The sequence below is a fragment of the Oncorhynchus nerka genome, linkage group LG24 (assembly GCF_034236695.1).
Source record: "Oncorhynchus nerka isolate Pitt River linkage group LG24, Oner_Uvic_2.0, whole genome shotgun sequence".
Lineage (NCBI taxonomy): Eukaryota > Metazoa > Chordata > Actinopteri > Salmoniformes > Salmonidae > Oncorhynchus > Oncorhynchus nerka.
In genome coordinates, this window is record NC_088419.1 from 36870409 (window position 1) to 36888853 (window position 18445).

The following is an 18445-nucleotide window of genomic DNA, read 5'->3' on the forward strand; positions in this document are numbered from 1 at the left end:
CTCTCTCGGAGGACCTGAGCCCTAGGACCATGCCTCAGGACTACCTTGCATGATGACACCTTGCTGTCCCCAGTCCACCTGGCCGTGCTGCTGCTCCAGTTTCAACTGTTCTGCCTGTGGCTATGGAACCCTGACCTGTTCACCGGACGTGCTACCTGTCCCAGACCTGCTGTTTTCAACTCTCTAGAGACAGCAGGAGCGGTAGAGATAGTCTCAATGATCGGCTATGAAAAGCCAACTGACATTTACTCCTGAGGTGCTGACCTGTTGCACCCTCGACAACTACTGTGATTATTACTATTTGACCATGCTGGTCATGAACATTTGAACATCTTGGCCATGTTCTGTTATAATCTCCACCCGGCACAGCCAGAAGAGGACTGGCCACCCCTCATAGCCTGGTCCCTCTCTAGGTTTCTTCCTAGATTTTGGCCTTTCAAGGGAGTTTTTCCTAGCCACTGTGCTTCTACACCTGCATTGCTTGCTGTTTGGGGTTTTAGGCTGGGTTACTGTACAGCACTTTGAGATATCAGCTGGTGTAAGAAGGTCTATGTAAATATATTTGATTTTGATTTGATTTGAAGAGGGCGAATACCTTTTTTACACAGGGGCTTTGGGTGTTGCATAACTTTGTTTATGAACTAAATTAAATAAGTATGTAATTGCTGTGTTATTTGTTCCCTCTGGTTCCCTTTATCTAATATTAGGTTTTGTTGAAGATCTGATAACATTCAGTGACAGAAATACACAAAAATAGAGAAAATCAGAGAGGGGGCAAATACTTTTTCACAGCACTGAATATGACCATGGCCAGTTCTGCTGTCTTGTGAAAGACTCAAGTCTTCAATTGCTTCAATTGAGAAATGTTGACCAAATCAGCTGTCCCAGAGCTACCAAACCTTATTCAACTTGTCAATTAATACAGTATTAACACCTATGGAATTTTAACAAATAGCATGTTAAACCAGATTTTTAAAAACCCTGTATTTTTCTTGAAAAGGTTATTTGTAGAGCCTTTAAGATTGGGCTCCTGAGTGGGGCAGCATTCTAAGGCACTGCATCTCAGTGCATGAGGTGTCACGACAGTACTTGGTTCAAATCCAGGCTGCATCACATCTCATAGGGAGTCCCATTGGGCGGGGAACAATTGGCCCAGCGTCGTCCGGGTTTGGCCGGGTTTGGCCGGGTAGGCCATCACTGTAAATAAGAAGTTGTTCTTTTAACTGACTTGCCTAGTTAAATAAATAAAAATATAGAACCATTCTCCATGAATGTTCTATAAAGAACAAATAAAGGGGCTTTCTTATGGTTCTTTATAGAACCTTATGGAACTGTTCTTTATAGCACCATAAACATTCCATGTAGAACCTTATGAACATGGTTCTTTATAGAACCTTACAAAAAGGGTTCTATGTAGCACCACCATCTGCTATGGTTAGCCTACAAGCCAAATAACCCTCATTTGGCACTATACATGACGTTTTTTTTCTGTGTGTATTTATGAAAGAATAACATTATGATTGGGGGTATTTGCGCCATTTGAAAACATAAAATTAACACAAATAAAGCAAGTGACATGTGAAATGATATTGCAAAACTCTGACTCAGACTATTGCAAGTGGCCTGTGTGTCGCCCTCGCAATTTTACGGAGGACCGAAAATCACTTTGTTAAATGCAAGCATGTTCAATCTTGAATCACTTAAATCTATTTATATTAAAATATCTAGGCCTAATGTTTTAACTATGACTCCAAATGTGACATTTCAACCAATGCATTTGGCATCATCTTCTGAATGCACGCTTATAGACCCACTTCTCGTTTCATTAGGCTGTAAAAAAAAAGTGCGACAAAGAGGACGATAATGCGCAATATGCGGTCAATGTTGGTCAAAGTTTAGATGGAACCCTGACTATAATAGTGTTGTTGGGGGCGAATGAGCGCTTCCTCTCAGTCTCTCACTGCCTGTCTCTCCTGCGGTTACCGAGACGCAGGCTGGTCGTGCCACCTAAATACCTCAACCAGCTATCTGCTGCTCTGCGTTATCCCCTTTGTGGCGCGGTGTACAGCTTGTGTGATTGTTGCAGAGGATTGGGCTACTCGTTTCTACAAGGTTTTGCTCGGAACGCAAAATGATCTGGTATAGGTGTTTTGCCAAAAATCAACTAATTCTGAATTGAACAAAAGGCTATTGCTTTTTAATTAATTTGTTCTGGTATGCTTTTAATCCTGTGCTATTTTTCAAGTATTTTAAGGACGAATGGAAATCGATTCAAGTAAAGACGAATTACGATAGATCAGAACTATAGATTACAGTAAAATTGAGTGAGCGTTCGAGTTTGATTGAAATAACTCAACATAGCCTACATTTGACCAGTTTCGCTGCACCAATATAGTGCCCGTCTTTCAAACTGCTGAGAGACTGGAGAGGTTGTCTCGCGCTGAATGAGTCGCTTTGGAACGCGCGCTATCCACAGAGCGAGCCGGTGGTGAAAAAGGTCGGGATTGCGATCAGTAGGCTAGCCTATATTGGAAATTAAAAACGATTTTGGAATAATGGTGAAGTGAAAATAAGAACGCCGAAGATGCAACATCTCCTTTGTAGAATACACGATGGACAAACGCCTGCCATGAATGGTAAGAAAAGCACCTGTCCGTTTTGGGTGAGGTTTAATCATTATCAAGTCGTTAGAATGGCACATTGAAAAGTCCATTAATTTGTCTAAACATACTTTCTTATGCCGTTATGCATAGTAAATTATTATCAACATGTTCTAATAATTTGTGGCAAATCATTGTGCCATTATTGGCTAAATATTTTGATGTTAGATGGAATTACTCTTGTTGTTGTTTAGGATATATTTCTGCATTATATCATTTTTCACCCGCGCCCCTACCCTAGTCGCATCCATGCCCCATTGATAGGCTATTGTAGCCTGAAACATGAACTAATATTCAACACCCATGATCAAACCGGAATGTAAGATAACAATAACCATATTCATTCAGATTTTCGATTATTTATAGCAAGGCAAAGATACAAGTATACGTTTTTAGGGGACATATGAAAGGAGAATGGAATTTGACATGATTATTATCTTAGTAAGACCCCAGTGCAGATGAACAGTTATTGTATGACTAACGAAGATTTCTAAATGCATGTTACTGACTATCTGGGCATGTTAACAATTTGGAGCCATCTTTGACCTTAACATATATATGAACCAATTTTGCACTCTCCTGTGCATGAATGCATAATACACATGTGACCCAGACTAAAAGAGTGAACTGCTTGCATGGCTGGAATTTCTGGTGACCTTTCATCAATCTATTAAGATTAGTCAACTTGGGAAAGCAACACTACTGGATACTGTGTTTATGGTACTTGCAGAGTAGCCCTAGTATTCACTAGTTCTTGAAAAGGACTCCCTATTTCACACATTGAAGTACTTCTGGGAAAGTAGTCTGATTCAAAGTGTGGAGTCATCCTGAATAGGATGGGTTCCATTTAGTGGTGTGGATGGAAAGAGCACCATTGAAAATAAACACCAAAAGAATGTGTTGGATATTGATGTAGCCCATTCTTTTTACTCTCCATTTGAAGCGCTTTTGCCACAAGTCATTTGTCCAATTTGTATCATTCCTAATGTGTTTTTTAGGGCTGGCCGATATATTGTATTTTAAGGTATTTTAAGGTATGGATCCATAAACCGGTATGGATTTTTACAATACCTACTATAAATCTATTTAGATCAAATTTGAAATAAATGAGAAGTTCTACACATTGGATCACTTCACTGTCAGGTTTTATCCCCTGCCGAGGGATCATCTGCGGTGGAAGGTGGCCGAGCCACCTCCATGTTTGTAACATCATGGGACATCCCGAAAATGGTTCTTCTCGCGGACACCTCTGTAGCTTCTGAACGGTTTGGCCTAGAAACTGCAAGTCCCATGGGACTCGTCTGAATTCGGTACCGTCAAAGTTCCAACTTCTGTTTGTAGCGTCCGAACCGTTTGGGCTTCAAACTTTTGTGACCCTCCCCTCCAATGGCTTAGACTCTTAAGAATCAAAGGGATACTTTCGGATTCTGGCAATGAGTCCCTTTATCTACTTCCCCAGAGTCAGATGAACTCTTGGGCACTATTGGCATGCTTCTGTGTCCAGTATCTAGTTGATGACCTGCACTCTCCTGTCAAACGCCATGCAGCCGCAAGTTCAAGAATGTGTGAAGAAAAATAATGAGCACCTTCCACAAACATGTTCTCCAAACCTCCAGTTCGGCTTCTAAGATAGTTGTGGCACTGCTCCTATATTCTCAGTCCTGCCAGAGCTGTGTGTGTCAGTCCACAGATGGGTTGGTCAGTACAGTATGTGTGAAGTGTTTTACAGAGGGAAGAAAGACCTGCGAATACAGGGCCAACAATAGCTTTAATACCTGTACTGTGCATGCAGGAACACTAACTCCTTCTCTGGCGGTGCTAGCTGTTCATGGCCAGAGCTCACTACAACATCACGCCAGGCCATACAGAAGGAAAGAGAACCTCGCTATAGTGCTTACTGCGAACCCACTGTCTGCTGTTTTAAGAGATGGCGTTTGCCTCACAGGGATTAGAGGCGTGCCTCTAATTGACTTAGCATGAACCATTTTACACCATACAACTCACAAGCACACTCCAAACCCATGGTGACACATGCATGGAGATCCTAGCTCAAATCACCATGATGTGGTGGAGAGGTTAAGTGACAGCCAATAAGACCAGAGCCAGATTCCGTCATTTTAAAATGTATGCTGCCTTGTGTGTGAAACAAATGTTGGGCTTAGCCCAATAAAACTGCTAATCTCTTGGTAATCACATATTAGGTACCCCACGTGAGTTTTGTTTACATTTAAGGTAGGCAACATTGAATATGTGCCTTGCATCTTTACTGCAAAACATTCAATATACTTGCAACCATCAGGGAACCGATTTTCTTTATAAGACATCTGTATTGCTAACTCATGCATTCATATGAATCCATCCCCTCCTCCCCATCTGTATCTTGGGTGCCTATGTGTATATACTGTAAATACAGCAGTTCTGTAAACAGTCACGTATTCTTATAATTGTCTTCAAATGACTACATTACAACCACTCTAATAAGTATACTTGATTCCTTATGCAGTTGTCATTTTTGGTCAATTGAATCGAATTGAATTACTTAATTTTTCAAGAAGAACTTCAGTATTCATTGTGAAATGTACTGCGGGTTGGGTTGGATGGCACCGACGCAGACAGGTCTTTGGGCTCTCAAATAACACCTCTCTAAGCAGCCCCTGGGCTGGGCCTCTCAGAGGATCTGCTGGCTATAAATAATGGCACATATGTTGCCATGCTTCTGGCTGACGCACGCTAAGCCCCATCCTTAGCTGCCTGCACAGTACACTGGGACACACAGTACAGAGAGCTCAATGCATGCACTGCTGTGTGGTATGACTGAGGAGCTGAGTGATAGGACTACGTGTGTGTGTGTGTGTGTGTGTATATGTGTGTGTGTGTGTGTGTGTGTGTGTGTGTGTGTGTGTGTGTGTGTGTGTGTGTGTGTGTGTGTGTGTGTGTGCATGCGTGCGTGCGTGTGTGTGTCTGTAGGGTATTGGGGGGTGACATAGGCCTCAGGCGTGCCTCCCTCTATCTCTTCATCTTTCTCGTCATATTTGTCATTCTTGTTTTATCACTATAACCTCACCCTATCACTGTTGTTTTCTTCATCTCCTTTCTCTCTTACCCTCTGCCTCTCTACACCCACCCCTTCATTTTCCTCCCACCCAGCTTGCACTCCTGACTGGCAGACTCTTAACCTGTCAGAGAAAGAGGTTACTGGCACTTTGTTTTGCCAAATATATTTCAGAGAATTTTATAGGCCCATCAGCAGAAGGAAACAATAGCATCACCATGGGACATGTAAAAACTGCTTGGTGTGCTAAGCACTGATATCATGAAAATAGCATTACAGTTTTAAACCACAACACCAACCACAGGGACACACACACAATTACTACAGAAATGCTGGCCAACAGGCCTGATATCAGGTGTAAGATGGGACAAAAAAAATGAATTCACAAGCTTCTCAGCTACAGGCATTCCCACAATGTCCATATACCAAGTTATAGTGAGTTAACACTTTCATTGATGGTGTAAATTCCTCCTGTAAATAAGGCAGATGTAACACTTTTGATAATGCAACACCCATGAAGTTGTGATGACTGGTTTCATAAAGGGTATTATTAAAGGCCTTATGTATACCACCTTGAAGTAATGTATTTTTGTTATAGCATGGTTGGAACAAATAACAAAGAGTAGCGTCATCTGATAGCAAGAATATGGCTAAATATGAATTTATATCGGTCCTGCTCTAAAACGCAGCATGCATTTCAAAAGAGTGACAACATCGCTGGTCCATCAAATAATTGTCATATACATTACTCTTACAGAATTTTCACTTGGGCGAGGATATTGGACAATGAAAGCCTATTGGAGGATAACGTTTATCTACGACAGAAGAATTTATAACTGACTTTTTCCAACATAACATAGTAGGTAGAGCAGATCCCCTTATTGTATGGGACACTTTTAAATGTGACTTTAGTGGCCATACAATTCAATACTCATCTCTAAAACAAAAGCAATTTAGGTCAAAAGAGTCCATATTAACAAAGGAAATAAAAGGAATAACAGTACAGATATATAGCAATACAAACTGTACCATAGAGGCACAGAATATGTTAGAGGAAAAACAAAAAGAAATTGAGGAACTTGTTCAAGAAAGATAAAGTGCAATGTACTATAAAAAAATAAGTGAACTGATGGAATATTGGGGGAAAATGCGCCAAATTCTTTTAAGATTTTCAACTTAGAAATGCTACCCAAAATAATTTATAGAAACTTCTTACAAATGTTACAGTCACCCATGATTCACCATTCAATATTTTGAAAGAGGACGCAAAGTTCTTTAAGCATATGCTTTCGTTTCAGTCTCCTTCATTTCCACTAACCAAATTCATTGTATGGATTTGTTTCTATTAATAATGTAAAACTAACATCTGTACAGAAAGACTCATGTGAAGCCAAATTGCAGAGGCGGAACTTCTTGATGTAATTAAAGCCTTTAAGTCCGGGAAAACTCCAGGGCTGGATGGCATACCAGTTGAGGTATACCAAACCTTTTTTATGTACTCAGAGGACCAATATTAGTATGTTTTAACCACTCCTATGACAATTTTTTGATGATCAGATACTCAAAAAGAAAGTCTGATTTAATTATTACTGAAACAGGGTGAAAAAAATTCTAGGCCATTTAGCAAAATGCATTGCGCATATACTGTAATTTAAAAGGTATTGTTGGATATTATTCATCCTAATCAGTTTTTTACACGGATGATGGGTTGAAGATAATATAAGACAAGTACTGGAAACTATAATATATAACACAAATATAACACTATGACAAATCTGGGAAATCAGGCCTGCTGACTTTGAAAAGTATTTAGGTAAAGTACAACTGAAATGTATACATAAATGCCTGGAATATTTCAATTTTGGATATTCTTTTATGCAATGGGTTAAAGTTATGTATAGTAACCACAGGTGTAGAATAATAAATAATGGCTACTTCTCAGAAAGTATTAAACTGTCAAGAGGAGTTACACAAGGTTGTCCACTATCGCCATGTCTACTAAAACCAGATCCAACAATAATATCAAGGGGCTAGAAAGCCACGGCTTAAAAGCAAAGTTGTCATTGTACGCTGATGATTCATGTTTTCTTTTGAATCCACAATTTAGATTCCTCCAAGGATCTTAGATACTTTTTCTAACCACTCTGGATTACAACCAAATTATACTATATTACTTATTGGATCACAAAGAAATACAACTTAGTTTACCAATTAAACGGTCTGACGGTGATGTGGACATACTTGGTATTCAAAGAAATGATCTTGCTGCAATACATTTTTATAGAAAGTTAGCAACAATAGATCCGATCTTGCTACTATGGAAAGAAAAATACCTGTCTATTTGTGGAAAAATCACCCTGATTAACTCTTTAGTCATATCGTAATTTACAGTTGAAGTCGGAAGTTTACATACACCTCAGTTTCACAATTCCTGACATTTAATTCTAGTAAAAAAAATCCCTGTTTTAGGTCAGTTAGGAACACCACTTCATTTTAAGAATGTGAAATGTTTGAAAAATATTAGAGAGAATTATTTATTTCAGCAATTATTTATGGGGTGAATTTATCAGTGAATTATAAGAGAAATAATCTGCCGGTAAACAATTGGTGGAATGTCCTAACCAACTTGCCAAAACTATAGTTTGTTAACAAGAAATTTGTGGAGTGGTTTGAAAACGAGTTTTAATGACTCCAACCTAAGTGTATGTAAACTTCAACTGTACCTATTTATTTATGGCCTTACCTACACCTAGTGACGGGTTTTAAATTATATGAGCAAAAAATCTTTCCCTTCATTTGGAACGGCAAACCAGACAAAATTAAACGGGCCTGTTTGTATAATTAATATGGGCAGATTAAATATTCAAGCATTAAACCTCTCACTAACGGCTTCAGTCATGCAAAAGTTGTACTTATTAAATCCAAACTGGTACTCTAGCAAATTAGTAAGAATGTCTCACCGAATGTTCAAGAATGGCCTTTTTCCCTTCATTCAGATTACAACCTCTCACTTTCAGTTCATTTCAAATGTAATCTCATCTATATATGTATATATTTACAAAACATTACATGGGGGATTGGAAATGACGCAGACAGTCACATTGATGGAAGCTACAATCTTTCTGCAAAATTAAAGCTGATCTACCCCATTAAAAATGTAAAACAAATGTAGCCACCTTAAAGGAGCCTTTTTATATCTATACACTGCCTTTCGTGTTCCATATTGCTAAGCAGTTTGTCAAAGCTGAGCTCTTGTGCATTGGCACAAATTATTTATCATGGTGTATATTAGTGATAGTGCAGAGATGACATCCTCCCTTCATTTTAACTCTCTAAAGTGTTATGTGCTGTGAAGATATACAATGCCTTCGGGAAGTATTCAGACGCCATTACTTTTTCCACATTTTGTTACATTACAGCCTTATTCTAAAATAGATTAAATAAATACAAAATCCTCAGGTATCTACATACAATACCCCACAGTGATGAAGTGAAAACAGGTTTTAAAACTTTTGGGAAAATGCAATAAAAATAAAAAACTGAAATACCTTATTTACATAAGTATTCAGACCGTTTGATATGAGACTTGAAATTGAGCTCAGGTGCATCCTGTCTCCATTGATCATCCTCGAGATGTTTCTACAATTCAATTGATTGGACATGATTTGGAAAGGCACAAGTGCATGTCAGAGCAAAATCCAAGCCCTGAGGCTAAAGGAATTGTCCGTAGAGCTCAGAGACAGGATTGTGTCAAGGCACAGATCTGGCGAAGGGTATCAAACCATTTCTGCAGCATTGAAGAGCCCAAGAACACAGTTGCCTTCATCATAAATTGAAGACGTTTGGAACCACGTTTGGAACCACCAAGACTCTACTTGGAGCTGGCCACCCAGCCAAAATGAGCGTTTGGGGGAGAAGGACTTTAGTCAGGGAGGTGACCAAAAACCCGATGGCCACTCTGACAATGCTCTGGAGATCCTCTGTGGAGATGGGAGAACCTTCCAGAAGGACAACCATCTATGCCGCACTCGGGCCAATCGGGCCCTTGTGGTAGAGTGGCCAGACGGAAACCACTTCTCAGTAAAAGGCACATGACAGCCTGCTTTGAGTTTTCCAAAAGGCACCTAAAGACTCTCAGACCATGAGAAACAAGATTATCTCTGGATGAAACCTGGCACCATCCCTATGGTCAAGCATGGTGGTAGCAGCATTTTCAGCAGCAGGGACTGGGAGACTAGTCAGGATCGAGGACAAGATGAACGGAGTAAAGTGCAGAGAGATCCTTGATGAAAACCTGTTCCAGAGCTCTCAGGACCTCAGACTGAGGCAAAGGTTTCCCTTCCAACAGTACAACGACCCTAAGCAGACAGCCAAGACAATGTAGAATTGGCTTCAGGGCAAGTCTCTGAATGTCCTTGAGTGGCCCAGCCAGAGCCCGGACTTGAACCCGATCGAACATCTCTGGAGAGACCTGAAAATAGCTGTTCAGCAACACTCCCCATCCAACCTGGCAGAGCTTGAGAGGATCTGCAGAGAACAATGGGAGAAACTCTACAAATACAGGTGTGCCAAGCTTGTAGTGTCATACCCAAGAAGACTTGATGCTGTAATCGCTGCCAAAGGTGCTTCAACAAAGTACTGAGTAAAGGGTTTGAATACTTACAGTATGTAAATGTGATATTTTATTTTTTATTTATTTTTATTTTTTAGCAACAAGTTCTAAAACCCATTTTTGCTTCATCATTATTGTGTGTCGATTGATGAGGGAAAAAACTATTTAATTAGTTTTAGAATAAGGCTATAACGTAACAAAATTTGGAAAAAGTAAATCTGTCTGAATTCTCTCTGACGGCACTGTATGCTGTTGCTAGGATGTGTTCACTCTCATCTCTGGGTTGAGTGTTGTTTGGTGCTGTGTCATGAATGGTCAGAGTGTCCTTATTGTTGTGCTTGCCAGTGGAGGCTGCTAGCCTGAATGTCAGTCAGAGCAGAAAAGGCATTAGACTAAAAGGCTCAAGAGATGAAGTATCCCCTGCACAGCACAGACAGGCACTGCACTCAACTATATAGGCCTAGCCTGGTCTTCCTAACTGCCTTATTCGTCATGTTGGACAAGACAGCAGCAAGTCTAATTTGTCATTACAGCCACTACAATGTCTCCTCATCAGCCATTTATTCTGTCCTTGGACCAGTAGCATCCCTAAAACTGGGATTAGAAGGTCATGCCTGCCAGCCCACTCCATCACCCAGTGTACAGAAACATGTATGGGTGGAGAGGGGTATTCAAACAAAGGCATGGAGGTGAATTATACACAGGACGATGTATTTGGTTTAGCCTGGTTCCAGGTCTTGCCAAATCCTATGGTTATCATCACGATTCGGCAACAGAAACCGATTTGGGACCAGGCATGTTTGGTTTGTTCCTCAATGTCGAGCAGGAGGTCATGTGACCTCTGAATCATCCAGAGGTGGAAGTAATGAGCCTTCTGGCGAGGGTTCAGGTGGCAGTCGAGAGATGAGTTCGGATTGGTCTGCCATATAGAAGGCTTCTGTCTATTTGAACTCATTAGTAAGTAAACGTCTGCAAAAAAGCGTAATGAAATTGTTGCCAGCAGAGCTGGTTAGGCTGTTTTCATGTTATCCAATCATCGGCCAGAGCGTCAACTGTATGCTCCGAGGGTTAAACGAGATTGGTGGGGCTAAAGCTTAAGAGGGTGTGAACGATGCTGAATGGGTGTAGACAAAGGAAATCTCCTCACTAGATACCAAAACATTTAAAGGCCATTTTCTCAAAAGTGAGTTTACAAGTTGATCAACTTTAAAAGCAGAATTACTCTCCAATTTTTACTCAAATGCAGTGAATGATATACCATTTTGTAGCTCTGAGTCTCTACAATAAAAGAGTTTAACATGATGTTTGAATGACTACCTCATACAAACGTCATCCTCGCCCTCCATTTGGAAAATCAGACCATAGTTATATCCTCCTGATTCCTGCTTACAAGCCAAAATTAAAGCAGGGAGCACCAGTGACTAGATCAATGAAAAAGTGGTCAGATAAAGCAGATGCTAAACTACAGGATTGTTTTGCTACAAGACGGGAATAAGTTCCGGGATTCCTCCGATGGCATTGAGGAGTACACAACATCAGTCATTGGCTTCATCAATAAGTGCATCGATGGCGTCATCCTCACAGTGATCGTACGTACATACCCCAACCAGGAGCCATGGATTACAGGCAACATCTGTACCGAGCTAAAGGCTAGAGCTGCCCCTTTCAAGGAGCGGGACTCTAACCTGGAAGCTTATAAGAAATACAGCTATGCCCTCCGACGAACCATCAAACAGGCAAAGCATCATTACAGGACTAAGATTGAAATCGTACTACACCGGCTCTGACGCTCGTCGGATTTGGCAGGGCTGGCAAACCAATATAGACTACAAAGGGAAGCACAGCCGAGAACTGCTCAGTGACACGAGCCTACCAGAGGAGCTAAACTACTTCTATGCGCGCTTCGATTCGAAGTAACACTGAAAAATGCATGAGAGCACCAGCTGTTCTGGAAGACTGTGTGATCACACTCTCCACAGCAGATGTGAGTAAGACCTTTAAACAGGTTAACATTCACAAGGCCGCAGGTCCAGACAGATTACCAGGATGTGTACTGCGAGCATTCACTGACTAACTGGCAAGTGTCTTCACTGACTCTCCCTGTCCAAGTCTGTAATACCAACATGTTTTAAGCAGACCATAATATTGCCTGTGCCCAAGAACACTAAGGTAACCTGCCTAAATGACTAAATGACTACCGTCTGTAGCCATGAAGTGCTTTGAAAAGCTGGGGATGGCTCACATAAACACCATTATCACAGAAACCCACTCCAATTTGCATACCACTCCAATTTGAATCATCAGCTTCACAGATGATTCAATCTCTATTGCACGACACACTGCCCGTTCCCACCTGGACAAAAGGAACACCTATGTGAGAATGCTATTCATTCACTACAGCTCAGCGTTCAACACCATAGGGCCCTCAAAGCTCATCAGTAAGCTAACAATAGGCAGTATATATAGGCCTAGAGTGTCACGCTTTGGTTGATTTAAAATATAATCTTCAAGTTTCTCATCTCCATTTCAATCAAAATTCAATTTAAAGAATAACACTAAACACTAAACATTTATTTGAAGTTTGATTTGATTTAGTCCTATTATTTAATTTAACTTTTTGGTTGAGATGGAAACATGAATCCAATATATCCAATATGAATTTGTAGACAAATTAGATATTGAATTATGTTTAGTTGTCAATGCAACCACATATCAACATTTGAAGGAGATGTGACTTATGCTTTAATAGTTCTATCTGTGCCCCACTGACTTAGTTTGCGTTGTCAACCAAAAACAATTCAATATTACTTTCAAAATATAATTAATAGCCTTAAAGTTAAGGCGATCTTACAAACTTATGTAACAGTATTTATTCAGCCTTAAAATGAATAACACACATCCATAGCCACATTTTGAGATTACTAAATGTCTTCTTATGTAATCATAGAAAGCATGCATGTTCAAGATAGCATGCAAAGGTCACAGGCATGTGGAGATCTTCACAATTCCTCTAATAATCTGTGCAGAATCTTAAACAGCATTGATCACTTGCACTATGTACATTTAATGGAATATCAACTTCAATTGAGGTCATTTGGTGGGGCTATTAGATGAAGCACAGTTATAAAACATTAAGTTGTTGTGTAAATACAAAAATATCTGACATTGCGTTTTTGTGCTTTAAATTGTTTGTAAGTAAAGTGATGACACATTTAGATGACAACTAAACCAAAAATCCGACAATGTTTTTCCATTGAAATTTGGTTGTGCTTTAGACGGTTGAAAGCATAGCGATAACACATTGGGAATTCAACAAACTTCTGGCTGTCTTTTTTGGGGTGGGTGAATAAAGGTTGAAATCTTATTGATCAATGTCTCAACCAAATATTACCCAAGGTTCCACAGTTAAATGACGTGGTGTGCCCAGTGGGTTATGTCTGCAGCCAATCAAAGCTCAATCGTGGGACAAAATGTCATAATTCCTTTGTCTCAACCAGTCTGTGCATAGCCAAACTGTGGCCAAAGCCAAATCCACTCCTTATTTATATATTTATTCATGATTCCCTGATCCCTCTCTTCTATGGACAACCCAATCCCGCAAGTGACAGGTCAGCACATAGAGAGTTAGAAACCTGCCCCAGCAGAATTGTATACTGAACACTATTTAGTTGTTTTGTCAAGTGGAAATGTGCGGCTGTATGATTCAGTCCTTGCTGCATGCATGTCCTGTTTTGGTAATTGATTAAGATATCATCCTCCCCCCCCCCCCCCCCCGCCCCTTGCTCTGTGAAGCTTCACAGTCCTCCAGTGCTCCTATAGTGCTGATTTCTTCGAGCAGCATGCATTCCATCACATCGTTTACCCACCTAGCTATATCAATAACTTCGCTGCATCGAAGGCACTGGGTGTCTTCGGAAAACTGAGGTCAAACAATGCCAGAAATTATTTAGAGGCTAACGTATTGTTGGTGCTTTTCAATTGTTATCTGTTCAATTCAATTATGTCTGTCCATGTCTGCAATAGCTTGGAACATTTGAGAGATTTAGGCACACGGTGCATACTTACTAGAAGTTAATGTTGAGTAAACTGCTGCCTACATGTTCTCTTATTACGATTAATAATGTAACAAAAGACTAAATTTGTTATAAAGAAACGTACAAATAATACATTTATGATACCAGTTATCATTATCATCGTTCGATTTGGCTGCTGGGGGGAACTATTCGGCTTAAATATCATCACCTTTTGAAGAACATATTCAGAACTACACATTTCTGATTATTCCACATTTACCTCTATCATCAGAGTTATTCAGCAAGTAATTGCATGCTTGTCATGATTGATCAGTACTCATCAAGGACATGTATTTTCATATACAGTTTCTTCAGAAAGTATTCATACTGTACCACTTGACTTATTCCACAATTTTGTTGTGTAACAGCCTGTGTAGATCGTCTTCGCTCAGTCATCTACACACAATACCTCATAATGACAAAGTGAAAACATGTGTGTAGAAAATGTTGCAAATGTATTTAAGAATGAAATATTGAAATAACTACGTTACATAGAGTACCAGTCAAATGTTTGGACACATCCATTTTTTTCTTTTTTTTTTCTTTATTTCTTTATTTTTTATTATGTTCTACATTGTAGAATAATAGTGAAGACATCAAAACTATGAAATAACACATATGGAATCATGTAGTAACCAGTGTTCAACAAATCAAGATATATTTTATATTCTTCCTAGTAGACACCCTTTGCCATGATGACATCTTTGCACACTCTTGGCATTCTCTCAACCAGCTTCATGAGTTAGTCACCTGGAATGCATTTCAATTAACAGGTGGGTCTTGTTAAAAGTTAATTTGTGGAATTTCATTCCTTCTAAATTAATTTGAGCCAATCAGTTGTGTTGTGACAAAGTAGGGATGGTATACAGAAGATAGCTCTATTTGGTAAAAGACCATCTCCATATTATGGCAGGAACATCTTAAATAAGCAAAGAGAAATTACAGACCATCATTACTTTAAGACATGAAGGTCAGTCAATGCAGAACATATCAAAAACTTTGAAAGTTTCTTCAAGTGCAGTCGCTAAAACAATCAAGTGCTGTGATGAAACTAGCTCTCATGAGGACCACCATAGGAAAGGAAGACCCAGAGTTACCTCTGCTGCAGAGAATAAGTTCATCACCAGCCTCAGAAATTGCAGCCCAAATAAATTCTTCACAGAGTTCAAGTAACAGACACATCTCAACATCAACTGTTCAGAGGAGACTGCATGAATCAGGCCTTCATGGTCGAATTGCTGCAAAGAAACCACTACTAAAGACACCAATAAGAAGAAGAGACTTGCTTGGGCCAAGAAAGATTCTGCGTCTTTGTGAGATGCAGAGTAGGTGAACAGATGATTTCCACATCTGTGGTTCCCACCGTGAAGCATGGAGGAGGAGGTGTGATTGTGTGGGGGTGCGTTGCTGGTGACATTGTCAGTGTTTAATTTAGATTTCTAGGCACACTTAACCAGCATGGCTAACACAGAATTCTGCAGCAATATGCCAGCTCATCTGGATTTCGCTTAGTGCGACTATCATTTGTTTTTCAGCAGGACAATGTCCCAAAACATACCTGCAGGCTATGTAAAGGCTATTTGACCAAGACCAAGAGTGATGGAGTGCTGCATCAGATGACCTGGCCTCTACAATCACATGACCTCAACCCAATTGAGGTGGTTTAAGACGAGTTGGACAGCAGAGTGAAGGAAAAGCAGCCAACGATTGCTCAGTATACCTGTATGTGGGAACTCCTTCAAGACTGTTGTTATTGCATTCCTTATGAAGCTGATTGAGAGAATGCCAACAGTGCGCAAAGCTGTCATCAAGGCAAAGGTTGGCTACTTTGAAGAATCTAAAATATATTTTGGTTTGTTTAACACTTTTTTGGGTTGTACATGATTCTAGATGTGTTCTTTTATAGTTTTTATATCTTCACTATTATTCTACAATGTAGAATGAGTAAGTCTGCAGTCAGCATGCCAATTGCACGCTCCCTCAAACTTGAGACAGCTGTGGCATTGTGTTGTGTGACTAAACAGCACATTATAGAGTGGCCCTTTACTGTATCCAGCATAAGGTGCACTTGTGTAATTATCATGCTGTTTTATCTGCTTCTTACTATGCAACACCTGTCAGGTGGATGGATTATCTTGGCTAAGGAGAATTGCTCACTAACAGGGATGTAAACAAATTTGTTCACAAATAACCAAAAATCTCTGATGAAAAAACACAAATGTAAAAAAATTGGTGGAAACAGCATTTTGGAAATAAACTCTTCAGATTCTGCTGTTCTATCGCACATGAAATGATGTCCCACAGACAAAACAGTGTGCGTTGTTTCCAGTATCTTCTTTATTGTTGTAAGATCGTAAATGGATGTTGCAGTTTCACCATTAAAGTTGAGATCCGCATTAGGAGAAACGGAGCCGCCTGAGGGGAAACGGAGCCGCCTTAGGCGCATTTGTTGTTGTTTTTGTTTTTGTTTTGTTTATTCAACGGTGGAGTGGAACTTCAGCATCAAGGTAAAAAAAACTAAAAAAAACTAGTACATAGTACTCTGCTGTTCTACGGCGCGTGCAATGATGGGCAATGATAATTAAACAGTGTTCATTATTTGAGGTAGCGTCTTTGCTGTTGGAATATCACAAACGGACTTGGCAGTTTCACTGGCATTGGATTCCATCTTTAAGTATTCCATCTTTAATGTTTTGCCTAACAGAAGTGTAACCTGAGGCATTTGTCTCACTTGTTAGCTCCTGTGGGATACTAAGATGGCTAACGGGGGTACAGACATAAAAATAGATCAATTGAGCTGTGTGTCTCTCTCAGCCACCAGAGAAGAAGCCCTGTGTCAGCTCTTCCCCACTGTGGCCCTGAAATGAAACACTCTAAGCCACAGATTTACGGCGAGCTCCAGTTGGCCTTTGTGTAATTTTCTAAAGATTCATTTTGCAATGAGGGCCAGACCTTAGCCACTCAATGGCCCTACTCATTTTTAGACGCCATTGCAAAAATAGACAGAGAGAAGGAACCAAAGGCTTAAAGAGGGGAAGACATGGAATAGACAGAGGGACAGCCAAACACAGAGAAAGAGCAAGAGAAGAGAGAAGAGAGGAGAAAGAGACACTGCAAAGAGAGCAAACAAGAAGGAGCGGAAAGATTGAGAAAGGGAGGTGCAGAGTGAGATAAAGAGGAGGTACTGAGGGCGACAAAGTGATACAGAATGAGAGAGGCCCTTACTCATGAATCATTGAGCAACGTATGATGAGAAAGAAACAAGGAGAGAGTGAGATGATGAAAAAAACAGTGACAGAGAAAGAAAAATGATAGACGAGAGAAAGAATGTAGGCTGCAGCGAGTGAGAGCTGGGGAATGAGCAAGAACCATGAAATGGGGGAAGAAAGAGAGGAGTGTTACCCGGCATTGCGCAAGAGGCTTTCATTAACACAGGGCCCTATCTGAGGGGGGTACTGTGTCCATGTCAGTGTGCCACAGCTGACCCGCTTTCTGCCACACGCTGCGCCATGGCCCTTGAGCCAATTAGAGGCTCACATCGGCCCTGCTCATTTCCTTGCTCACTGCAACACCTCGGCATGCTGACTGCATGCTGAGTGAGTGTGATCTGAATGTGAAAGGAGACGCTTAAGGGGACAACGCCTCCACATGAACGCCCTCTGAACACTCTCTCTTTATCTTTCTCTCTTGACGTGAACACTCACCTCTTTCTTCCTCTCTTTCTCTTCATCGCGCTCTCTCTCTCCCTCCCTCTCATAGAGATGATAGAACATGTTGGCTACTACAGTAGCCTAATGCAGGGGAAAAGGGAAAGTTTGTTATTTTCACAATAATGCCCATATCTTAGACAGTGATTTCCTAATAGTACCAGCCAGGTTGTTCAAGATTGACGTCGAAATCCTGTGGATTTTGGGAAATGCCTTCAAAACCGGCCACTAGGGGCAACAGTAAGCTCTATTATGATAAAGTAGACTTGGGTTCTGCTAGGGCTTTGTTGATCAGGTTGGATGGGGAATCCCATGACTCTGGATCAGAAGGTTACGTGTTC

The 18445-nt window shown here is 40.4% G+C and overlaps 1 protein-coding gene across 1 annotated transcript in view; it reads left to right on the top strand.

Moving 5' to 3' along the window:
* The first annotated feature begins 2062 nt into the window (after nucleotides 1–2062).
* LOC115107929 (leucine-rich repeat and fibronectin type-III domain-containing protein 2-like) overlaps nucleotides 2063–18445 on the top strand; it is a 147269-nt gene continuing 130886 nt past the window's right edge. Inside the window, exon 1 of the mRNA XM_029631704.2 lies at nucleotides 2063–2636. The gene's annotated coding sequence lies outside the window, so the exon portion shown is untranslated. The remainder of the gene's footprint in view (nucleotides 2637–18445) is intronic.